Genomic DNA, 27,283 nt, shown 5'->3' with positions numbered 1-27,283 from the left:
CTACTACTGATCAGAGGAATTATTTCTACAAAAAAGATTATCTCATATATAGCGACCTATATAAATAAGGAGAGTTTTTAGAGTGAATTATATAAATTCAAGGGGAATAATATGATCCATACAGTGGTGGGAGTCAAATACGTAAACAACTGGTTCTCTGTGTGGATGCCGTTTTTAGAAGTCCATTCTGGGCCTACGCAACAAAAAATTAGTGTGAACTGGCTGAATCCCGCCACCGGATCCATACCTACCAGCCACTTGGTTATATATTCTTCCAGTATCAAAGGTTACGTATATCAACAACAATGGATCTGACAAGATTCTAGTCTGATCCAACATAATCCTCTTACATTCAAGAGCTCATATATGGGCTAATGAATGAGCAAGGTGCTTGGGAAAAAAAGTCACTAGGGAACTACATATACTGTAGTCTTGGATGAAATTATTTTTTTAGCCTCATATTTAATCAGATTTCAAAAGTGAACTGGACTGATCAACTGGTAAAATTATCTGGATGGAAAGAACAAGCTCTGCTTGTTCTGATAACAACTTTCAACACCATCAGCCTTAATATGTTTCTGGGCAGTTCATCTAGGTTACAATGTGATAGTGTCACAGAAACAATCACTGTGGCACTTGAATGATTGGCTTAAGAAAGTGATAAAGGAAGAGTTTTGCTATGCCTCTAGGTAGCTAAACAATGGGGTTTTAGAAAGCATCTTGTATTTTCTTTAATGTTTAACTTTTATATAAAATCACAGGGAGAGACTACCTGAGATATGGATTGAAATATTACTAATATAGATAAGACTCAACTTTTAACTTGCCTATCTCTGTTGTCCTCCATTGGATCAGATAACCAAAAGAGACATATCCAAATCTATTATTGTACAGATTCCATCTAAAATAATTGGTTGTATGCAAACCAATAAACAAAATAATCACTCCAAATAAGATGGTGTACACATAATGGCTATCAAATGAGTTACATCGAGTTTAGTATGGGAGAATTTGCCTCTAAAGTGTCTTGATTTGGAGTTCCCTTTGGATCCAGTTACAGAAGTGTCTTTTCTCTCTTTAAATTGATACTATATATGTGCTCATATCTAAATAAATATAATTTGGCCCTTTTCCATATTTCCATAATTTTAATTATTGCAATACATTTTACATGGGCTAACTTAAGAATGGAACTATAAATTTAAATTAGGCCACGAAGGATTTTATGATTATTTTTACATGTCTTGATTAGCAGTCACGAATACTTTGTCACTAGTTTTCAATGAACTATTTCAAAATAAAATTGGTATTATATGTTTAAAGCAATAGCTTTATCTGGGGCTATGGTATCTAGACAAATGTCTTCTCCTTTGCACTCCTATCCAAATACCAAGGTCATCTTCTAATATTAGATAGGTGGTACATGGAGAAACAGAGGGAAGAATTCTTCCATATTTGGAAAAAAAGATTTTCTTCTTAATTAGCAACATTAATATCACATAATAATAGGAAACTAAAGAACTCTGTTTTAATGTTAATTTATAGTTCAGTGGTTCTCAACTTGTGGGTCGGGACCCCATTTGGGGTCGAACGACCATTTCACGGGGGTCGCCAAACAACGCAGTCCGCCATTTTTTCCCCCTTTTCCTTAGCTGTGCTACTCCCTTTTATTCTATTGGCTTTTGAAAGCCAATAGAATAGACTCTCTTGAATAGAGTCTAATTCTATTGGCTTTCAAAGCCAATAGGAATTGTCCAGGCTGTCTCTGCCCTGCTGAGCCCGCCAAAAGTCCCATTCTGCAAACGGTGCTGCACCAGTTGAGTAGTCCTCGACTTACGACCGGTTGAGTAGTCCTCGACTTACGACCAGTTTGGGGTCGTGGCATTAAAAAAGTTGAGAACCACTGTTATAGTTTGTTTCCTGACTTTAAGCCACAGATCTCCAATTCGCAGGCAAAAGCTCTGATTAAATGAAGGTCAGAATTTCTGTATTGAATCTAGCATCCAAGGAAGGAACACAAAGTCAAAAACTACACCTTATGAACTGTGGGCAACAACAACACCCACAGAATGCTTTATCAGTTCTCTCAACTCAGGTATCTCATTCCCCAACCTGCAAAGCAATGTTGGGAAACTCAAAACTTTAACAGGATCAAACACTACATTGCCATGATTTTTCTGTAATGTAGTTACGAGACTAAGTATTAGTCAAGCCAATTGAAATTGCATAAATTCAAGCAACCACAACCCTGGGTATGTATCATTTATTGTTTGTCCTGAAAGACAAACTTTTAAATTGCTTTTTGCAGGTTATACACTTTATAATTTCAGTCTGATTTGATTTTTCACATAAAATCTCTGCACAAACATTTTGGTGCAGAAGATGTGGACCGTAGATAATGGCAGTTCACTCATTCTACTAAGCCACAGTGTTTTTAATAACAATTTCTGTGGTCCATACAATGCAAAACACTAACACTTTATTAGTGGAACTCTGGCCACATTATTTTCTCCTCAACTTTAAAAGAAACTGAATCAGCGACTTCAGTCATGCAAGAAACAACATGGTAAATTAGTTTACTAGTTCTCCCACAAGCTATTAAGCAAAAGCTAAACAGTTTATATCATTAAATATTACATGTATACATGTTAGGTGTAACTAAAACTATTTTTTTTCATTTCAAAATAGTTGAAGTTCTGCAAATGCAACTGTGCCAAAGATAAAAGTAGTATAAAATATACAGAGGCAGAAAAACAGCTAGAACAGTTTTTGCTGAAAGCATTTCCATATTGCTTTGAAAGGCCAAAAATATTTTTGGGGGGTGGATTAAGACTGAAAAGCAAATGGAGACAATCATTAACAAAAACAAAGATAATCATAAAATGGGCACCTTCCAGCTATCCCTATGCATTCTTATCTTCTTATACAGGGACTATATGAAATTGTTCTCAAGAACACCAAAACAAAACACATATATCACATAGTGCAGCCCAGTTCTAAGTTTTATTGCTTTTTCTGAAGACTTTTACCACAATTTTATAGAGTAAACAAATTAGACTTGTAATTCTGAAGGATTTAGAACATATATAACCACCGGGTAAAGTAAGCATCAATGTGTACAAAAACCAGTTTCTCACATATCTTGAGCAACACCTCCATCTCCATAACACAAAATGAATCTCCCTATCCATTTAATTTCTAACCTGCAATAAGAATGCCACATGGCAGCAAATTAAATACCAGTTACATTGGCAGCTTAAAATGATGAGGCCTTCAGTTCCATTGAGAACTGAGAGGATTTTCACAATCCAGCACAATACAAACTGGAAAAATGAGGTTATTGTTCCCCTCTATGCTTATTAATCACATAGGAATCTCTTCTCCACTGACAAGCTCTACAGCAGACATGTCGAACACAAGGCCCGGGGGCCGGATGTGGCCCGCGAAGTGGTTTCATGTGGCCCACGAAGCCATCCTGGAAACAGTGAGGGAACGGCCTCCGCTGCCTTGGCCCTGGCCCAGGCCGGACGGGAGCCAATGTACAATTTTGAGGTGGCCATCTTGGCACTTGCCCCAGTGGACCATGCCTTGGCACTTGCCCCACCCCCACCCCCTTCTGCCAGAGACCCTCAGATCTGTCCCATTCCTGCCCAGGCCCCCATAGGCACCCTTGACGCGAATGATGTGGAACTGGCCACACCCAACCAGTAGGCCGCACCCACTCCATCCATGCCCACCCAGTAGGCTGCACCCACTCTGGCCACACCCACCCATCCCCCACAGGGCAACTACAATGCTGATGCGGCCCTCAGTGAAATTGAGTTTGACACCCCTGCTCTACAGGCATCAATGTGGAATTTCATTTTCAGATTAGCATATTAGTCGTTTAAAAAATGTTGCAACTTACCATACCAAGCATATAATGGCAGCAGATTCTACCTCAGTGAACACTATATCAATCTGGAGTTCAAAAGTGCATAACTTCATTTTCACGCTGATACAACCCATTTCATGGCGGGGGGGAATAAAGCAATGGTGATATTGGACCACAGTATGGAACTCTGGATATTGGACCACAGTATGTAAAGTTAATAGCATAGACCCAAAGGTGCTTTTTTCATGAGGCAATTGGACATTCTTGTGTTTCCTTTGAAGATATTTCACTTCTCACCCAAGAAGCTTTTTCAGCTCTGACTAGATGGTGGGTAGTAAGAGTAGTTAGAGCTGAAGAAGCTTCTTGGATGAGAAGAGAAATGTCTTCAAAAGAAACACTAGAAAGTCCAGTTGCCTCCTGAAAAAAGCACCTTTGGGGCAACCGTACCTGGATGACTGAGAACCTCCATAGACTTAAATTAATAGCATAGACTAGTGATCAGCTGGATTTTTGTAATGAGTAGCTCTATGCGTATCTATGCATTATCCAACATTTGAGAGAAGAGAAATAACAATACGTGGGTACTTTTTAAGTTTACATTATTTTATATAACAATGAATCATACAAAATGCACATACATCTCCAGAGTTGACCACATGGGAGCACCTAAGAGGGACAAGGACAGTTCAGCATTCCATCTGTACTAAAAAATCTCACTAAAGCTCACCGTGCATACAGTATACCTATCTTCTAAACTGATGATGATATATTAAAGAGAATTTACCTAAGTGGTTTCCCAACTTATTTTTGCAATAAAAATATACTGAAACTTTGAACATATTCTTAGACAAAAAGAAATTGTTAGGATTAAATGGGAAAATATCATTGTACAATTCTGAATTAAAACATTACTGTTTTCTATTCATTCCCTTTTATCTTATGTATCAGGATTAGAAACTGCAAGACTTTATTAAACCTCAATTTCCTATTATGTATGTACTGAGAAATTAGATCTTATTTTCTACCTCTATTTATAATCAGAAATCAAGCCACAGTTCCTACTTTAACTATAACAAGAATCTGTGGTTTAACAATCCAGATTTTTTTCCTATCGTGTAATAATAAAGAGTAAGGAAATGTTAACCATAATTCTCATTATTTAATACTCCCATGGTTAATAAAGATCATTCTCAACTATGTGGATTTTTTTACTTTTAATCAGAGTACTTTGAAAAATGTGGTATAAACTCATCTAGACAAGGCAATTTATAGAGAGGCCAATGGAGCTCTTTCCTGCTAGATTTTTCTGAGTTATAACTACAGAACCTCCAGCCATCGAAGCCAAAAATTAAGAATGCAGAGAGTTATGTTCAGAAATAGGGCAGGCTTTCTTCTCCAGACTTGAGTATTCATATGCTCTTCTTCACAGTACAATGCAATACAAATACTAAAACAGAAGAATGTTGTAAAATATCAATGTTTAAGAATGTATAATTCACTGCCAATAAAGCCAATAGAAAAGCAGTAGAAGAGAGAAGAAAACTATTCCAATCTAGATCCAAACATCAAAAATCAAGCAAGAAATGCCTGTTCCTGGGCAACGGGACTAAAGGACCAGTATCAAATTTGATAAATTGTAGAGACAGATTCATGCAGCTCTGTGAACAAGATTTGGGGGTGGGGGGAATTGAAAGAGAAGTTCCCTAATCACACAAAAATTAAGAGCACAAAAATTTCTGAGATAAACTGATTGCATTACTGTCTTGCCGTACCAATCTATCAGATCCATGTGCGGTATAATGCTAATTCAATCTCTTTAGAAACTGTTGCATTGAATGCACTGTGAAGCAGAGTTAGGGGGGAAAAATCACATTACAACAATTTATAGTCAGGAAAAACAAAGAGTTATAGAATGGTAAATAGCGGGATAATTTACTGCCTATATAGAGACAAAAGTCCAGCACATCAGGGAAAATAGTGTAATCTAGACTAAACAGAAGTACCCAGAAGGAATATTCATGTATGTAACTTAGCTACCTACAGTTTGAAATATTACAGTCCTGGGAAGGATTTTTTCTATATAACCCTATGAACTATGGAATCCAAGATCTTTTATTGTTACTCTAACTAAAATCAGGCTCTTGCCCAAAACATATGCATGCACATAATTGTTTGTTAAGGTTTTTGAGTATCATAAATATAAAGTCGTCATCTTACCATGGCATTAGAATAGCCTGAACCGGTACTAAATAATTATTAATTAAATGTATTAACAAAGTATTGCAAGAAAACCCCAAGACACCACCAGTTTACCAGTCACGCATAGCCCCAACTTTTAGTTGTAGTTATCAAAAACTATATATTTTTATGCATTCCAAAAATTTTATTAGTTTATAATATATGGTACAATGTAAGCACAAAAGTAAATAGCAGGAAAGATAGGGAAGGGGAAAAGGAGTAGAGAAGTGAGGTAAAGGGAGAAAAAAAGAAAAAAAGGCATCGACTTCTGACTTCCTTTGGTGCAGTAAAGTAGAATATTAACATCAAACCTCAACTTTTTACTTTTACAAAATAATATAAACTAACCATTTTGATAATATCATGTCTATCTAATTGGTAAAACCCAAAATCAAAATTTCCTTTTTTTCCACCTTAAGCACAAAGTCTAGAAGCGGTTTCCACATAACAATAAAAGTATTTGAATTCTTTTCTTTAATCAGTACAGTCAGTTTGTTCCTTCACGATTCTCCCTTCCAATTTCTTTTATGGACAAAGTCTCTCAAAGTTTTCACAGATATGCTTCCCCCCTCCAAGGAATAGCTCTACAACTCCCATGGATACAATTACTCCTTCAAAACAAAAATCAGGGTGGTGGTAAAACAATAAGTTGTTGATAGACTTAGTAACTGACCTGTAAAAACATGACAAGCCTAAGAACTTCTGCTGATATCAAAAGGGCAGAAACCTTTATTTCTGATGACACATTGTCAAGACAAATGTTGTTCACAGAAAGTCACACACATACATACACTACAAATGATAATTAAAATAGAGAGAATAGCCATGGCATCCTCTTTTTCCATTTCTTTCCACATAGGGGTTAGATGAAATCTTGGTGATATCAATAGTATCAAAACATACACATAAGTGTACTCAGACATCCTTACATACATATAGATAAGTAGCTTTTCACTCTGAATATTACATTTTGCAATTTTCACTGAAAGAAAGCACGCACAAAGGACTTAGAATTTATATCCAAATGTAATATAAGCATGTTGAAAAGACTTTTATCAGTTGTATTTTATTCCTGCTTTGTGATCTTTCAAAATTGATATAAATAAGCTTCCTGTTTTCTACTGGGAAAGCTCCCCCTGAGCAGGTACACTCTTAATTGTTCACTGCTAAATGCAGATTAAAATAGAGAATCTAGAACATCTTGACTAACTCTTGCCCTCAGAATTCAATACTAGTGGTACTTCATTTGAAAAGCGGTTGTGTAATATAACAGATATAGAGGTAATCTTCAATTTACAATCACTTATTAAGTGACCAAAGTTACAATGGCACTAAAAAGTGATTTACAATCAGTCCTCACACTTACATTAGTTGCAGCATCCCAACGGTCATGTGATCTTGGTCTCTTCATACATTATCTCTAGTGAAGCATGCAAACCAGCATTTGCATTTCTTGCGTCAGGTAAGGAGAGCACATTTTTCTCCTTCTGTTTTGGCCACTTTTTACAGAGGCACGATTGAGAGCTTTTTAACAGACTGCATCACTGTCTGGTTTGGTGGTAGCAGTGCCTCAACTAGAAGGTCCATACAGAGAGTGGTAAGGACAGCTAACATTATAGGAAACTCCTTTCCCCTTATTCAGGATACTGCTTGTAAGCACTATGCGCTTAGAGCTCAGAGAATTGTTAGAGACACCCACACATCTACTTCATGGTCTGTTTCTGTTGGTCCTCGCTGGGAGGAAGTTTCAAAGTATTTACAGCAGAACTACTAGATTCTGTTAACATCTTTGTTCCTTATGCCATTTGTCTTGTAAATCCATAGGATTCTTCTGTTTTTCCGCCATGTATATGTATACATTAGAACTAGACTGTGGTGTTTCTCTGTGTCATATATGTGTGTGTATGTAGGTATATGCATAATGGGTTTTTTTTGAGATATGAATGAATGAAACTTCATTTTTAATGTATGCTGATTAGTGTACATTTAAAGTAGAGTGACAATAAAGTTTTTATTCCATTCTAACAAAATTTGGACACTTGACAACTGGCATGCATTTACCATGATTTCAGGATCTCAAGGTCAATGAGGGGAGCCAGTTTTGCTTAAGAACCACATGATTCAATTAACAGCCACAGGGATTCACTTAAAAAGATTGCAAAATTGGCATGACTCACCTAACCATCTTGCTTTGCAATGGAATTCTTTTATCTAAATTGTGGTTGTAAGCTGAGGACTACCTGTATAAAGGTCTTCTGCAGCTTCCAAAGAAACTGTATCACCAACCCTTTAACCTCTTGTCACTGCCAAGGAAACCAACTAAATGTCAAGCTTGAAAAAAGGAGTGAGAAACTGATGGAAATATGTTTACTTTTTCTGTAAACCTGATAAAGGAGAAAAGACTACAAGATAAACAATTATCGCTAAAAGCCAAAATTATATAATATAGGATGACTTTGCCCTAGCTCTGCTCTAGATATAGTGGCTTGGCTGACCATTGATATTGTTTGTAATATCACCAAGGTGCACAGTTATTTACCATACAGGATAGTATTACTGCACATTTTGAATTTATATGGGTAATGATTATTCCTTCCAGAAATAAAATCTTTCCTTCCAGAAATAAAATCAGTTTACTCTGAGCAATTTATAACATCATTGAAGGCACCCTGCCACTGAGTTTTCTACTTTAAAAACTTACCAGACATTGACTTCTCTTGTTCATCACAATGAGCTTTTTTTTGCAGATATTCAGAGAATATTGCCGAGAAATGTTATCTGGGTACCTAATGAAAGAAGGATACTAATTCCCACATTATGGTTACTTTTACATACCGTATCTATGAACATCCAACAGTAAGTCAAAGTTGAGAGCAAGTAAAATAATCATCCTCTTTTCTAGATATGAAATGAGCTGATGGAATGCTAAAGTAATTTTCTTTTCAAAGGGATGTATATATTCTGCATAGCAAAGAAACAGAGATTGGAATTGTTTCAAAAGAATTCTGCATCAATCATTGAAACTGGGCCTGATATTGAATTGAATTTACCAGTGACACTCTGAGCTAAATTCTCTAGGTAATTTTGAATATCTCTTTAACATGGGTCATACAGAATGCTATTCCACAAACCATATGCTTCATGCTTTGTTTTAATATCTGAATCTATCTAAGAAACAAATCAGAATTTAATTTGGGAACAAATCCTAATCTAAACTAAATTCTGAAACGCTAGCTTAGCTTTTCACACCTGAAACTCTGAATCCTATGTTACTCTTGGCTTATTTTTAAGTGAGTCAGCTCTCTGTCAGTCCAAAAGTGCAAGACAGGAGCAGATTTAAAAGGTACTATTTCTCAAGTTAAATTTTACTTTCTTGCATTTTTCCCCAACTTTTCTCTGATAACAACTGTGTCTGTATCTAGGTTTTCTCCGAGTTGAAAGCAGAAGAGAAGAATTGATCACTAAATGCAAATCATGGCTTCCCCAGACTACAAAAAAATATCCATGTCACAGAAGGAAAACTTGTAAAGCTCAGAAAAACACACATGGGCAAAATACATACATTATATAAAAATTCATAGCTATATCACCAAACCCACACAAATACAAAATAACAAAAGGAATAGTACAAACAAACAAGATGTAAACTTTACATTTCCCAGGGGGGGAAAATTCATACCAGCATGCCACCTCAAAGAAAACATAGGACGATATACCGCACAAAAACAAAAGCAACAAGAATATCCAATGTTGTTTTTAAATGGCACAAACACATACTTTTCAAAAAGAAAATAGTCTATAAAAATTCAAGAGCCCAGATTCATATACATTAAAAAAAAACCTGCACTCATAAAGAACTGCAATAAATAGATAAGCAAAATATACAAATCTTTCTCTCAAGCAAGCATAAAGGAAAACTCCTCCATTATTATTAGGATGTTTGGGAGATCATAGTCTAATGATATTAGGAAAAGACATGGATGGGAAAAAAAGGCTAAGAATTGGACGAACAGCCAGCCTATGGAATGATTAAAAAGTTAAACAAGCCATGATTATTTTGCTCTTCTGCATGACTATGGATTGTCCAGAGAACAGCAATGAAAACAAATCTTTCACCTACCATACTGCATGAATGTAGCTTCCATCTCAATTCTACATTCATATATTGGGGAAATAATCTGCCATAGAGAGGATATCAGTAAAACTAAACAAAACATTCTATAATAAAAGGTTCTATGTTCAAAGATCAATGAAAATACAAATTCACAAAAGTAAGTACTTCATTTATAACATAAAAGTGAAACAATCAAGTGCAAAATAAACAGAAGGGGATATGGATCCATTTGAAATCAAGAAGGTAAACAGAGGTTGTTGGGTTTTTTTCATTTTTAATTGAGAGTTTGAAGAGACAGAAATTATTCATTCTGCCAAAGATAACTTGGAGGATTTACATAACAGTTATGTGGGATGCTTTGAAAGTAAATACATATTTATTACCAAAGGATAATTTTATCAAAATAAACAAGATGGTAGGTAAGAAACCTATTTCACTGAGTAAAATCTTGCGGGAGAATTTCTGTTCGCCACAAAAAAAGAGAAGCTTTTGTCCATTAAAAATGATATGCAACATCGGAAACAAAAATAGGTGAAAAGAAAATCATGGATGTAATTTATTAAAGAATTTTAAAATCAGAACTTTAAAAAGCCGAGTCCATGCTCCTCTGACCTCTTAAAAATCCCATGACAAAACTGAACATTACAAGGTTCAAACAAGACTTTTTCCAGTCACTATGTCAATTGGTCTAACTAAAAGTACAGATATGATCTAAATGTACCACTTTAAACTTTTTTCTAGGTGTTTTGCTTTGCTTTCAAGTGACTACATATTTTTGTTATTTTTCCTCATAGTTCTCCATCCTGCAGTGCCAACTTTTCCCTTCTATTTACTGAAAAAGTCAGCCAGCTTTTTTCTTTCTTTTTTTTCCTTGAAGGAAGAGGAAAGAGTCTGTTAGGTTCTGCTCGCTAAGAAAATAACTTGGCATTATGAACTGCCATACCCCTTCTGATTAATATATCCACCCTTGTAATAAACAAAGGCAGAGAGGAAAACCAGGGCACTGTTCATTAGTGAGCAGACCCAACCTGCCAGATCTTGTAGCCAGTCTTAAGCCAATACAACTGATTTTGGGGAAGGAGAAAGGGACTTGCACAATTAAATATTTATTATTGCTGTAAATATTTGGTACTGGCAACAATTTGTCTTCCACTGGCTGCCAAGGACCACTACTGAGAAACTTAAGGAACCCTTGACAAACAAATGTGAAGCAATTACAAGATACAAAGGAAAACACTTTTTAAAAGAACAGTGGTGTGGTGGTAGATTTGGACACTTCCAGTAATTGTAACAAGATGGTAGGGGAGTAATACCAGATCTCTATATAAACTAGTCCTCTATCAGCATATGGTATAGTATGAGGAAGAGACTAAAAATGAAAAAAAAAAAAATTCTAAGGTCAGGGTAAGTCGGGAAAGCCATACTGGATCTCAGGGTTCTTCTAAGTAATTTTTACTATACTGAAATTAGTTTCAAAAACTATATTTTATGGCTAGTTGGATTAAGTTTTCCCTCCTGTTTTAATTAGAAGCAATTTATGTCAAATACTGTACCACTCTAGAGACAACACTGGAATTAGAATCAATCATTGGAATGTCTTAATGGTACTATTTCTATTGCCTTGACTAGTCAAAGGACAGGCAACTGTTGAAATAAGATTATTTCTTAACTCCAATTGATTAAGGTTGTTAAGAAATTGATGTTCTGGTCAGATTGCAGAATAACTGCTACAAATAAATGCTAATATTAAGTTTCACTCACTTGATATTTAGCATTATCCTTTTCTAATCTATATCTTATATATAGGACCCTAAACTGCCTCCCAAATTCAGTCAACCTTTTCCCATGTAAAACATAATGTTTCATATCTTAAATCAGTTTGATACAACTGAGCTATACAAAGAGATCTGTGAAAAGCAACCTAGAACTAAGGAGAAATTTCTTGACAGTTAGTCAGTGGAACAACTTGCCTCCAGAAATTGTGAATGCTCAAACACTGGAAGTTTTTAAAAACAGATTGGACAACCATTTGTCTGAAATGGTTGGACTAGAAGACCTTCAAGGTCCCTTTCAACTCTGCTATTCTGTTCTGTTATTCTGTTAGATGTTACAAAGCAGCCTTCACAAATTCAGGACTTTCAGATATATTCAGGCCAACTTTAAGAACTTGCAATCAACAATAATATTGGAACAGTAAATACATAAGAGGCGATCAATCTTAGGAAAAGACATACTTGAAACAAGTTTAGATCTACTAGAAGACTTAGAACTCTAGCTTATCTGCAACAAATCAGGTTTCTAACTCCATTTAGCACCCAAAGGCCTTTTTTTATTTACAATAGCATGTGAAATTTAAAATAATTTGAGGTCACTAGGAGTGGACTTCCATAAATTGACTAAGAGTTCACTTTGGTTTTGGTACTGCAATAAATCCTAAGTTCAGAATATACTCAGAGACACTTTTTTTTTAGTTTTAAGTATATATTATATCAGAATCTGGTGGATATGTCTTGACATTTCAAGCAGTTTTGCAATAAATATAATATTGGCCTACCTTGATATAAGGTGCTATATTGGAATAAATGCTAATTATAGTTAAGATGTAGAAGCTTTCCTTTCATCACATCCATAAAGGCATATTTCCTACATTTAAAAAATTAGCTGTTCCTGAATGCCATGCTCATAGCTGAAATTCTGTAATTTCATTTTGTAGAACTAAAGAATCTATAGTACTATTTTCCATTTCCCCCTTTTAGTTATTTCTATATTAGAATCAGAGAAATACCTTTCTTTCACACAACCCAATAACATCAAGTTTCGTTTACTGTATCCAAGGAATTGTACATTTTACAAAAGTTCTTCTAAAAGATCTATTCCATCTTCAAGGACTTCCTTGCCATTCGGACTATAAACTAAGATTACCATTTTCTTTTAATGAAACCAGACAATTCCAAAACCAGCAAATTAAATACATGTTTGAATTAAATATACCTGGATTTAGTCACTATTAAAGAATCATTGCTTTAAAGATAGTATGAGCTTTTAAAATAGATACTTTAAAAAAGTATATATGAAAACTTACAATGTTAAAAGCTACATACAGTCTTTTATTTTCAATTTTATTGTAAACAAATCCCATAATTCCTTAAGCAATACAATGTAAGATGTGCTACATGGGATCAGATTACAGATTCATATTTGGAGTTAATACTTCACCAAAATTAGCCCTCTTATCAGCCTCAAAAAATAGTTTGTACCATCCAACAAAGTTGCAGCTTGGCATGTAATGGAGTATTTATTATATTACTTAGCCAAATTCAAATTTCAACCCAAGCTAAAAACAGAGTCATCGTGCATGCCAAATCTCCTGCAACAATGCTTGTGAAAATCAACCCTTTATTATTCTAGCGCTGCCTGGAAATATGGAAGTAATTCAGCCACACTCTTTCCCCCCCCCCCGCCTTTTCTTTTTTAAACTTGTTTGAACGGGGCCATGGGGGATTGAAGCAAGGTCCTAAGTTCCTGGGTGCTCATTCTGGACTTTTAAAAAGGAATAGGCAGTGCCTACCTTCCTCTGCAGAGATGGATAAATTCCCTAAAACTGCTTTGTTCACTCCTGCATGTGTGAGTCATTACACAAACAGTTTCCGTTTGAAAGGATCAAATACCGCCAGATAAATCCAGAAACATGTTCACTCCTATCCTGCCCTCAAGGAACACACTATACACATGCTCTGTAGCCTAACACCACATATGCACATGGATCATTTTATCCTTTTAATGCACCATGCTTTATAATACACTTCAGTTTCTACTTTTTATGCAGGTAAGTAGCAGTTTCTTCTAAATTTCACCAAGCTGCTATAGCCAAGATACTGTACAGATGAAGAGTCTGCAAGCTACACATTTGAAAAATAACATTTGAGTCTCTGGGTATGCAGACCTAATCACTATGTAAATAGTACACACTACAATTTGTAAGATTCTTACTTATTACATATCTATTTCATGAACTACTGTTACTAAGTCACTTTAGAACAAATTCTTCCTGTTTGCTACCCTGAATGTGCCAGCTCCCATCCTAACTTGTGTGATGTTAGATGTACAGTCATGCCAGTAAGTTAGAAAAGCTTACCAAATATATCAAAAGACTGTGCCTTTTCTCCTTCTGCTCAAAACCTTAGAAATTTATGTTTTTGTAAATGCCTATAGTTTTTAAATGGATCTAAGTTTTAACATAGTTAAAAATGCAGCTAGAAGATTTGTAATAATTCCAAAAGGAAAGCAGAAATTCTCATATTTTTTCCATTTTTTACTGCAAGTTTTCTCACTGAGGGATAATAAGGAGGCTCAAAGAAAATGGGAATAAAAGGATTTGATCCTGTCTCCTTCCAAAGACACAAAAGATATAAAACAAATGTAGACTATTTGGTGATAAACATTGCTGTAAAGGCAATTCAACAGAGCACGTTATGGAATACAAAATTTTAAAAAATCTAGTAATAGTGCTCACAGCACAATCCAACAATCCTACTGACCAGATGTACTTGCATTTTATCTTCAATAATCATTCTTCCATATAAACAAAATGAGAAATCAAATTTGTGCTATGAATCACTGCTCTATGAATTTTAGTTCACCCTACACAAATACATTTTCAAAGGCACAATTACACTTTTAAATGTTTCCTTCTTCCTTATTTTGGCTATTTAAATTGTTCCATGCATATCCTAATTTTAAGAACAGTTACTTTAAATAGATGGAAATTTAATAATAATCAGTTGTTTACGTATATAATACATGTTAAGAATTTATAGGAAAAAAATCAGTTCAATATGTATCTACTACACTCTTGATTAAATTTCTTGAAAATCCTTTGTACATAAGATCTTATTTTTTAAAAAAACAACAACATTATTTTAAATTTCATGTGCAAATTATATACCCCAGGTCCAAAACTGCTATGTGAGAAAAACAAAGTCAAATAAGAAAACTAACATTTCTAATTTAAAAGCAAAACAAACACTTCAAAAGCTTTTGATTACTATGGAAAACTGTTTACAGCTAATAAATGATATAGCTTCTAAGGATCAAGAATCAGAAAATATAACTAAGACAAATCAGAAAGTGTGACTATGAATACCTGGCAAATTCGAAGCATAGCCATGAAACCTGAAATTAGCAAATTTAAAAAAATTTAAAAAAACTTTTAAAATAAGTTTATTTTAGAATACACTTACATATTACTCACATTTTCCAGAAGAAAGATTTTTTTAGTTCTCACTTAACTTTAAATCATCATTCCTTCCTATCAAACATTTGGGAGGTGTGCTATAACCTGCCTTGCAGCAATTACTCACAGAGTAAGGAGGAAATCACTCAGCCCTGGAGGCAAGTGAAGTAGCCAAGTTTGAAAGGTGGCATCCTGTTCTATAGAAGAGTACAACAATGCCAAATGGAGAATAATTAAATCAAAATGGGCAACACTGAGATTTGAAGTTGCCAATAAATAATGCTAAAAATGTTTGCTATCCAATTTAAGATACCTCAGATAAAACAATGTATTTTTGCAATCAAAAGTGACCTTCTCCATAAGGTATTAATAAAGTAACCTATTTCTATCTTAAAGTTTTATTATTAAGAGCCTGCAATTAATGTCTTGCAGAACTTCAAAATCAAGTATCGCTGTAACATTAAGTTGCCCTCTTAAAGCACAGATGTGCAATCTTAGGGAGAGAAAATGCCTTGCTTAGTAAAAAACACACATGCTACCAGGGAAGGAAGATTTGAAGAAGCAAATTCTCTCTCTCTCTTTCTCCCTCCCTTCCCTTCCCCCCCCCCCTCTGCTCTTCAACTTTTTGAGAAAAAAAAAAAACCTTGCTTGCTGTGGTAGGGGTCAGGTAAAAATCTACACAATTCCATTCTTTCTAAAGAGACTCACAGAATAATAAATAAATAAATAGCATACATGGGTAATCTATGTGTGCTCCTTTCCCACATTCAGTCTTCTGTAACATACAGGTTAAAAAATTTCCACTAGCATACTTCTGAAATATAAACAAAGATTTGATTTAAACTATCATATACACACTTGCCTGGAAGTAAGTTCCATTAAACATAATGAGATTAATTTCTGAGTAAGTATGCATAGGACAGACCATAATTCCTCTTAAAAGTAAAATAAAACATCTTTTCTTTTTTCAATCTTCTTCTCCACATATTAACAGAAATATATTTTCAGCTTCCCTCCCCCCCCCATCCCTTTTCCAACCCCACAGCAAAACACACACAAACATTATCAGATTCAAAAGCATCCCTTGTGCCATGAGAAAAGAAATGCTCCTAGGCTTCTTTGGGCAAAAACTTCACAACTGACTGCACATAGTTCCCGGCTTGGTTATTAGAAACGAAAAAGAGAAAGCGCCTGAAGTGCTTATTTTATTTGCTCTTTGCTTTATAGATTTTTTTTTTAAGAAAGATTTTAAGATTTTGTTTTGTTTTTGTATTCTTTCTATACGGGAAATCTGAGTTAGGAATACACCAAAATTCTTCTCTGTTCTTGATTTTAATCTCTTCTAATAAAGGAACAATAAATGGAAATGTTAATGATTAAATCTAAATCGATATGCTTAGACCTAAACTACTCATCTAAACTATTTTCTCGTTGATATCCTTTAATCCTAAATGCAGACTTTCTTATTACATTTTTAAACAGTGTGACATTAGGATAAGAGGGTACTCAGCATCTTTATGGTTTAAAAAGTTATCAGTTTGAGAAGAAGGGAATTCTTTTCTAACAATATTGCACAATGGAACTATGGTAAGACATCCTTATACCTACTGTATGTCTCATATTCTGAAGTTTTTCTATCCCAATGCTCAATGAACTTTTTTTCTTTTTTATAATGCATAAATGAATAGATTACCTAGGATTTTGATTATAATTTGCACTGCAAAGTTGTTCCCAAATTAATTATATGAAAGGTACACACATTAAAACTGTTGTAGTTTTAGGACATTATTTTTATAAACCTATACTCCGCACATTTCAGATTTACATATAAATTATACACAGACACACATATCAAATATTCACTCATTTCAAGGACTCAGTTGAACTTTGAATAACTTTCTAAGAAATCTCCAAATGAATGACTTTTAAAACATTCATTCCCAAATGAGAAAAAATAATTTTCTTAATCACTTTTCTGCTCTTATTTGTTTGGTCTGCACAATAAATATCTGATTCAGATTGTTTTCTGCCCAGTTTCATAGAATCTGCCTGGTTTTTTTTTTTTTTACTAATTCAGAATGAAAAAGATTAAATATTTTAAAATCAAATTATCTGAGGATCACTTACCTTTAGATTTTAGTTTTACTTTAAAACACAATAAAAATTAAGACTACAGTGCTTCTTCATTTTAGCATTGGCATATTTTATATCATTTAGAAGTTACTCAATGGATTTTACTTTTATATGAACTGGTATATAGTATTAAATAAAGTTAATTTTGTATGAACTTTCTCAATAGAGTGCTTGATGCTTTTGCATAAGCTAACATATGCAACTGATGAGTTCTATTGGCTGAAGTGTTAACATCATACACTGTCAATTTCATACAAAATGGCCTATTAGTGGAACAAGTCCCTTTCTTGTAATAGTACATCTGGATAATATTCTATATTATATCAAGCAATATTTCTATTTCTCGTCCCCACCCCCACATTCAATATCTGAAAATATTAAAGGTCTAATCTAGAGCTAAAAAGTGGAATTGTCTATAGTAGAAGACTGTCTTATAAACTTTACCTTCAAGAGACAAATGCAATTTTTGGCTGCAGTACATATTTGAAGTCATCAATGGACTCTGGAAAGAGATCTATAAATAAAGGGCTTAAAGCTAACCTGAAGGTGTCCACAAAACACACTTCTCTTGATACTGATTTAAAAAGAATATAATGCCTATTCCTATTTATGTATTATGAATTTGAGGAAAATTGTGCTTAAACAGCTTTAAACATATGAAATTCAAGAGAAAGTGTTTGTTCCAGGTACATACTAAAAATGGAAGGTGCCATCATTAATTCTTATCAAAGAAAAAATGCACTTATTGTATTTAAATTAATCTGCCTTACAAAACTTTGTATGGGGTGGCGTAAACATATGTGTAGAAGAACTAGGGGGAAAAAAACAGAACTTTAGTAATATGGGTAGGAAATAGATCTTAAAACTATTTGCCCGTTGTGGGAAAATGAATATTATAAAAATTGATTAATACATTTCACAAATCCATGCAAACTAAAATTCTTTCAATAGCTTGCTTAAAACTTCTCAGTTGCCCAAAGAAACGTGAAAATAGGGGATATTGGCTGAGGTTTTACTGGGCTAGTCAGCAAACTAAACATCCAATCTGAAGCAATTATTGTAAAATTGTCCATTTCAGATTCAGTTTAATAATGAAATTTTGCTTTTCAAGATTTTTTTTTAAATTAGGAGACATCTCAGTTGATGCTCTAAGCAATATGATTAAAGTGCCCCTCCGTTTGCTATTTAAGTTTTAATCAACTATGGGGTTTACATTATAGTTATTTGTATCGTTTTTGTGCTTCTATTCATTTATAGAAGTCACTTCTTTTTCTTTAGAAAGAATTAGAACTAGTACACTATATTAGGGATAATAACATATCCAGTAGCTTCCCTGATACTTTTAGCCTAAACTAACATTTCTAGTCATAGGTAATATTAAAAAGAAGAAAAGCCAACAAGAAAATAATGCAACGCTTAACTGATGGAGCTTCTTTGACAGTGTTATATTCTGCGCAATAAAAATGTATGCAAAACAAAATCTCCTTTAAAGTCACACTAAAAGGAAATGTTCTTTTTGTAACTCTCATTCCACTTACCCTTGCAAAAAAGAGACCCATTAATTAAAAAAAAATATTTATAATAAAATCATTTAAAATTTATCCCAACTGAGGAATTTTCTAGCTAATGTATTTCTACCATCCCAACGTTTTACAATCCCGGAGGACGAATTCAAAAGCTGGAGGATTTTTTTTGTTTTGTTTTTTGTTTTGTTTTTGTTTTTTTGCTAGGCAAGAATTTGATCGAAGTTACTGCCAGAAAAGTTCCTCCACGAAGTGAAGTTGAAGGTGGGGGGGGGGGTGGGGGAGCGGGAATCAGCCGTCCCGATCCGAAGCTTTCCGTCTCCCTCTCCCTCCCCTCCCCCACCCTGGTGTGTACTCAAGGCGGCCATAAACGCGAAAACCTTGGAGTCAACCCGTCCTGTCAATCACAATAAATTGTAATTCACAGACACACTTACCGAACTGATTGATCTGGAGAAACCCCAAAGCGGTTTTGCAACATCTTCTCCCCACCCCTCGCCACATTCACAAAAACAGAACAGCCAAACACACACACACACACACAGGCTCGCCGCTTCTTCATTTCCCCCCCCCCACAAGCAAGATCCTCCTATCTCTGCCCCCTCCCCTCTCCTCACCACCCCCGCCCCCGAACAAAGAGGAAGCCTTCCAACGTGCCACTTCGTCGCCGGCCGATGCCCCATCCATCCTGGGGCTCCGCACCCCTGAATCCCCGCTCGGCAAAATCCCGAAAAGTTGCCTCCGTCAGAACCTCCCTTTGTCTCTCGCTCGCTTCGGGTCCCGGGTGCCCCGAACTTTCACGCGCCTCCTTGGCGAAAAAACAGCCACCGAGAAATCCAAAGCAAACACTCGGAGCGGCGGGGCAGCTGCCGCCTTCCAAGTGGCTTCTTTACATATGTTCACGGCGCCGTTTCTCTTCTCTCCCCCCCCCCCAAAAAAAACCTCCCGCGACATTCTTGAGGGGTTTTCCTTGCTTCCTCCTGTGGACACTGCAAGGAAGGACAAGGGGAGGGGGGCGGGAGACGGAACCGACAAAGCAGAAATCTCAGCCTCCCCTGACACCTGTTTTCCAAAACACCTGGGGAGGGGGGGAAAGAGAGAAAGGACACCAGCTCGGCCAGTTGAGCAACTTTACGGGTTTCCCGGGCGCAAATATTCTGGGTAATTTCTCGAGACTTCAAGCAGAACAGCCCTTTCAGCAAAGGGGAGGAAAAAAAAAAAGAGGAAGGAACTACAAAAGGTCCTTTGCCTGGATTCAAAAGTAAACCAACAACGAAAGTTTAAGAGAAAGGGAGAGTTGGGGGACGCTGGGGTTGCTAAGAAATCCCACCAACCTGTTTTGATCTTACGGCGCCCGGAATCGAGACTCAACTTTTAACACCCCCCCACTCGCGGCGCATGTGGCTGCCTCTTTCTTGCCGTCTTGCCGCCGCCGCAGCCGCCGCCTCGTCCTCCAGCTTCGTCCCTTGCGGTGCAGAAATGCCCGAGATCCCCCAAAGTTAAACACCTCAGAGACACAGAGAGGAGGGGGGGGGAGAGAAAGAGGCCGAGAGAGAGAAAAGAAAGCTCTAACACAGTTCGGGCATGGTCATACTTTTCTCCTGCTCAAGCTTTGGCTGTTTCCTTCTCTCGTATCGTAGTGGGGAGGGGGGCGCCTGTTTCTTCCTTCTTCTCTTCCGCTTTCCTCAATGGAAGTCTCAAGGGGGGGGGAGTCAATCGCTATGCCTTGGGTCCCTCCTCTCTCTGTCCCATTCAGACGGGGAGATCAGCGTCTAATCACAGGGGTTGTGTCTGTACTGGAGATGTGACTTGAGAGCTTGGAAGGGAGGGGTGGGAGAGCGAGTTACTTCCAGTTTTACCATAATTCATCTAAAGCAGGTGCAGCTCGTTTTCAAGCCCACGGGTCCTGAATAGAAGAGGAAGCCACGGCGAGGGGGAGATAAAAGAGGTGAATGAGAGGGGAAGGGACGCTATTGAAGCAAGAGGAGTTAAAGGAAACGAGGCCTCTCTTGCGATCTGTCAAGTCACTTTGGGGCCTTTTCTTTTAGTACCTGAGCGGGCTGCTATTTCTCCATGCTGCTGAATATAATGAAGGCGATCCGTACTTTCTCTCTTTGGCCTTTCTCCTTGCTTTGTTACTCTATACTTATGAGTGGCCACTGTGATAAATTAATCCCTAAAAGAATGCAGATATTGAGTTTGTAGTTTGTGAAATGGCCTGTGGCGTGATTGTGTCCTAGCTGATCAATTTTAACCAAGCATTTCACTGTATACAATCTATTCTGTTTAACAAACCTGCATGTATAATACTGATGCAAGTGGAAGGATTTTCTTCAGACATACAGGCGGTGCTGCATATTTGAGATCAACTGTGTAAAATGCAAAGTTCTTACAAAGAGGGCAGAATGAATAAAGGATTTTCACATGTGAAGCTTAACTCCGTCATTGCACTGCCAACATCAACACTTTACAATGACTTCCCTGCATTTTGTCTTCTGCAAAAAGATTCAGCTGACTGCAGAAACACAGTGTGAAGCTCAGGTTTATGCTTTATGTTGATGCATGAAAATATTCAAAATGCAAAACTGAAGCAGATAAGCAATGAGTGTACCCTAAAATTAAGCAATGACTGAAAATTGTAGCAAGATGAGAGTTGTGTGAAAACACTGGCAATTTTTATTTGTTCATTTTGTACACCCCTTTTAACTTCCCTAAAATTGGATACTATCTAAACTTATGCAGGAGTAAATGAAATTAGATTACTTTGGAGTATAAATTAGTTCACACTGTAAAAGTTCTATAGGTCTCTCCAAATTCCTTTAAAATTTTGGTCTGATTGAAACCAGGTCAATAGGTAAAAATGCTGGCAACTAGTTTGTAAAAAAAATAATAATCAGGGTTATTTACCCACAACACTAAACAGATAAATATATTGCAAACAGACTGTGAATTTTCAAACTGGATTATTTTAATTTAAAATCAGATGCTTTAAATGATTTGCCATTATTAAATAGTCTGAATGTGAGCATGCTAGCTTGTACTTAACAAGTGCCTTCTTCCAATTACATTAAATTATAGAAATATAAAACAGTTTTCAACATTTTGCTTTTTCTTTTTTAGACTGAAAAAATGTAATCTATAAATTATGGGCATCACTTTTGCTCACTATTTTCTTTTTGTGAGGCTGGGCTTGCATCAAGGCGTTATGAATCTGAAAGAAGCAACACTGGTAAGAATGGGAGTGCACAAAATAATCCAGTGAAAGTTGCCATAATTTCATATGAGGGGAGCTGTCATAGGGCACCTGGGATATGTGCTGGGGTCAAAGAATGTAGCAGAACTTACTGCAGTTAGGGAAAAAGCTTCTCTATCGTGCTAGGGGGAACGTCTACAGATGTTTAATCTCTGCCACAGTGCTTGGATGATAAGAGAAGGCAAAAAGGTAGTACATCAAACCCAAATGTAGCTAGAGTGGGAAGAATTATACCAGCTCTGAGTGGTTAGTTTTTCTTCCATCAGGATAAATATGAGAATTGTAAACAAATATAAAAATAAAGGGAAAGAGAGGTTTGAGGGAAAAGAAGACTTCACATCCTTTCTACCTTGCTAATGCAACGCCTGAAGAATTTGGAGTTTATCCTCCCAAAGCATTATGCTTCTCCAGTCTTGCAAGATTGCTATATCTGAATCACAAACTATTCTGGTTTGATCCTTGCTCACTTTGTTTTGAAACATAAAATTTAAAACATAATAAAAAGCACACTTAATTCAATACTTTTGAAACAAAATTATTAGTTATCCCTCTATAAGTTAAAAGTGCTGTGCAACTTGTGATAAATAGATGTAGTTGAAAGAATGAAAGAGTAAGTAAAACACTAAAATTATAATAGAATTTGGTTTGCTGCTACTTTAGGAAGTATATGAAGTTCTGTCTAAAATTTGATTTAAGTCACTTAACCTGGTTGTAATTTTGTACTATAAAGGAAGGCACTTACTTTTGAGTAGACATATCTTAGATTGTATCTTATATTACATCAGTTTATTTTCTGGATACTATATATATATATATATATATATATATATATATATATATATATATATATACACAAATACATTAATTTTTCAAGACTCATTCCTTTAGTTATAAAGAACTAAAATATAGAGTATATGGTGCATTATTATGCATAACTATATTTTATCACTTTAAAAGACTGATATTTTCCTTTCTACTTCATGATTTTATTAAGGATGTAAAGCCCAAACAAAGATCCAGAAATAATCTAAGCTAGACAGGATACAGAAAGTCCATGATCTTCTGTGGGTTTTATGCAGTATTTGCTTAAAGATCAGACAGCCTTAGGACAGAAGTTAATTCAGATCAAGATGACAGCACTATGACAGGATTACTCCTTCTCTACTCACATTTTGAATGAAAAGCAACTAAAAGGGTAAGGAGAAAACTATCAAATTTTAAATAGCAAATTCTATCTGGGAGACCCTAGAAACAATCAGAAAAGGAGAGAGTCCCCTCCCACATTGTATTAATCTTCATCAACACTTTCCTCCTGAACTGTACCACTTTTAGGAGAGAAAAGAGGATACTCCTCTCTCCTGCTGACTTCTTGGAATAATTCAAGGCTGCACAAGCGGAAAATTGGGAACACAAGCTAACTCCTTTGCTTGGAAAAAAAAAAGCAGTTACTGAAAGAGCTTTCTTCCTGGACTCTCTCCTTATGAAACATGTTAATGGTGGAAGACCCAGCCAAGTTGCCAATCATAACTTAAGTGAAGAAGAGAATTTTACCTACCGGTACTTATGGAAAGCATCCTTTATCTTCTGGATACTTTGGATTTCACCTGTCAGCCCTGACCCATATATCGGTCGTAGGTGATCAGAGGGGGCTGCAGTCCAGAACATCTGGTGTTAACATCCCAGCTCTCTCCTATAAAAGAATAGAAACTATGAGATTCACCAGCATAGTTTTCACTATTGGGTTGCTTAGTTAAGAAATTCAGTGAAGGAAAAGGCTGGAGCAGTTGCTACTTTGATGACAAAATTTAAAAGTTTGCAGTTTTTTGCAAAAACAAAAATAGTTTGAGGAAATGAAGAGAAGCAACTGCTGCCTCTAGACCTTCACTCAGTAGTTGTTGGGTTTTTTTTTTCTTTACAGGAAGAATTGGGCAAGACATTGCTCTTATTGTTTATTGTTTGTCTTGCCTAACCAGTTGACTCCTAACCAGCTGAATGGTTACTATGCTAAGAATACTTTTTGAAAATTTTAATGCCATATGTGGTTAACAATGAAAAAGCACTTGCAACAAAGTAGCAGTGCTAAAAAATATCCATAGTTAAATACTACCAGAATTTCAAATAAACTTTCCTCCAGATTACATTACAGATACTCAAGTAGATAAGTAGATGGGTATCTTTGATTGGCTTGAAACTTGGTCATAGAATTATAAAGTTGGAAGGGACTTAAGAGGCCATCATGTCCAACCTCTGCATACTATCATTCCAAATTATCCAAATTAAACAAAAAAAAAAACCTGTAGTGAAATGGAAGAAACTACTCCGTGCTGTGATCTGCTCTGATGATTGACAGCTCTTACTGCCAAAAGGTTCTTTCTAATGTATAATCTAAATCTATCTAAATCGTCCTGTTAGTTCTACTATTCTAGTTCTAGTCTGAAGCAAATGATAATACATCTGAACCCTCTCAATTTACCAGCCCTTCAAGTAGCTATCATGTCTCCTTTTTACCTTTGCTTCTACAAGCTAAAGTCCTTATTCCATGTAGGACTTGATTTCCAGTACTTTCACCATTTCAGTAGATCTTCTCTAGACTTGCCTTGAACACAATACTCCAAGAATTATTACTTCTTATAAACTGAACTCTGTGCTCCTCAGAATGTCATTGGCCTTCCTTGCAGTTGCAACACACTATTGCGATATCTTGAGTTTGTAATCTACTAGTATACCCAAGTCCTTTTCATATATATTGCTCTTGAGCTAGATTTTTCCTATCCTGTGTATGTTTCTTGAATTTTTCTTATCTAGATGCCTAACTCTGTATTTCTTCCCGTTAAATTTTATTCTGTTTTTGCCTACTCTTCTACCTTTTTTCCTCCCCCTTTTTTCTGAGCGTTAGCCAGCCCTCTTAGCTTTGTATCATCTGCAAATTTGGCAAGCATTCTCTTAACTCCCTCATCATTTTATCATTTATAAAAACATGAACAGCACCAGGCCCAGGATAAACTTTGTAGCACCCCACTCAATATGTCTCTCCAGGCAAGTTTGACATCATGTTCAACCACTCTGATTATAATCCTTGAACCAACTGTGGACGCCTCTAAGGGTTGAGTTATCAATGCCATATTTGGCTATTTTGTTAATAAGGATGCCATGAGAAGCTGTCAAAAGCTTTGCTGAAGTTAAGATATACTATATCCATGGCATTTCCCCAATTGACCAGGCTAGTAACTCTGTCATAAAAGGAGATCAAGTTAGTCTGGCATGACTTATTTAACATTGGCGCCTATTATTTAATGAATGCCTATTATTGGCGCCTATTATTTAATGAACGCCTATCTAAATGTTCATAGTAATGCTGTTTGATAACACTGGACAACAAAGATTTTGCTTCCTGAACACTTTGGTAGTGTTTGATAGGTTTTTGATTAAGCATGAAAATAACCTGTAATCTAATTTATCATGTAACATTTTGTAGAAATCTATTTTTACACAATGGCAATGTAAACCCTTCAGTACTTGCACACATAAAAAAATATACAAAAACATGGGACTGTTAAAGGACCTCCTGTATACCAAGAACAATTGTTGAATTGTAACAATACTGTCCCAAGTATATTTACTCAGCAGTAAATACTGATTCCAGTCCAAATTATTTTGAATATATCTGCTTTGATATATAGCTATCATGGAATTGTTGGTAAAAATATGGTGTCCAAATAAAATCAAATAGAAAGATAAGGGGTAGGTCTGCAAGCAAGTTACTCTTTATGAAGATTTTTCCCACTTACAAACAAACAGAAATCTTGCCTTTTACATTTGATCAAAAGTTCCTATGTGCAAAGCTTGGATAGTCAATAGTTGTGGTGACTGTAGTAACACTAAGCTCAAACCAAAGAATTTGAGATATATAACACATGCCCTCTACCAAGGAATTGTACCAACTAGTTATGATAGAATAATCACTGCCCTTCACACTAGTGTACCGAACTCTTAATATTGCACAATGAGGTAAACATTCATTGATTCCTTTATTATATTTCTAATCTACCTGTTCTTGGATGGATTACAAAATCCTTACAACTTTTTAAAAATTATTAAAGTAACAAATACTAAAAATAAAATACAATTAATAAAGATCATAGGAAAAAATAATTTAAAATACACTCTTTCAAAGCCATGGTGATGTAGTGGTTAGAATGTAGTATTTCAGTATCTGCCCACACACCAGAAGTTTGATCCTGGTCAGTTCAAGGTTGACTCAGCCTTCCATCCTTCCAAGGTTGGTAAAATGAGGACCCAGATTGTTGGGGGCAATATGTTGATTCTGTAAACTGTTTAGAGAGGGCTGTAAAGTGCTATGAAGCGGAATATAAGTCTAAATGCTATTGCTTTCAGTTTGGAATAACATTTAAAATAAAAAAATATATAGAACAAATGTCTTAGGCCTGGTATTAAAAGGATAGCAATGCAGATAACAAATATCTCTAGGGTGGGCATTTTTAAAATGAAACCACATATTGAGAAGCAGGAGTTGGTGGGGGGAAGTATCAACACCATCAAAATGGCAGAAGCATCTGAAAGACACTTTTTAATATGCATTAGATACCCTCTTGAGTCATCATTTCAGAGATATTTCCTTATCTAACCAAAGACAAAAAGCAATGGAAGCAGCTTGACTGCAGTTGACTGGCAGGGCAACAGGGTAACCCTGAAGCAACCACAAATTTGCCAGATTTCAATCCTACAGGAATAATGGGTCCCAGATTTTTCATGCATTCTGAAAGTTAGCCTATAGGAGGTACAAAAATTGTCCTATGATGTACTATTTCACCCAGCTAAAGGTTACAGATACAAGAGTTTTAGTATTATACAAATTACATACATGCAAAAGGTGACCTAGTTTCAAATACCCAGC

At 35.8% G+C, this 27,283-nt stretch overlaps 1 protein-coding gene across 5 annotated transcripts in view; it reads right to left on the bottom strand.

Moving 5' to 3' along the window:
* The window catches only part of FOXP4 (forkhead box P4), a 175,681-nt gene extending 154,774 nt beyond the window's left edge, over positions 1-20,907 (bottom strand). The window contains exon 1 of one of the 5 annotated variants that reach the window (XM_039339780.1): positions 20,710-20,907. The gene's annotated coding sequence lies outside the window, so the exon portion shown is untranslated. Of the gene's footprint in view, positions 1-16,194; positions 16,456-19,552; positions 19,674-19,772; positions 20,205-20,449; positions 20,680-20,709 lie in introns of those variants that run through there. The other 4 variants (XM_039339814.1, XM_039339789.1, XM_039339807.1 and 1 more) reach the window with 4 other exon arrangements.
* Between the last annotated feature and the right edge of the window lie 6,376 nt (positions 20,908-27,283).

The sequence above is a fragment of the Crotalus tigris genome, unplaced genomic scaffold, assembly GCF_016545835.1.
Source record: "Crotalus tigris isolate CLP2741 ecotype Arizona unplaced genomic scaffold, ASM1654583v1 scf7180000017550.10884619, whole genome shotgun sequence".
In the NCBI taxonomy this organism is placed as follows: Eukaryota; Metazoa; Chordata; class Lepidosauria; order Squamata; family Viperidae; genus Crotalus; species Crotalus tigris.
Note: the sequence above shows the minus strand (reverse complement) of the source record. Positions and strands in the feature narration are given on the sequence as shown.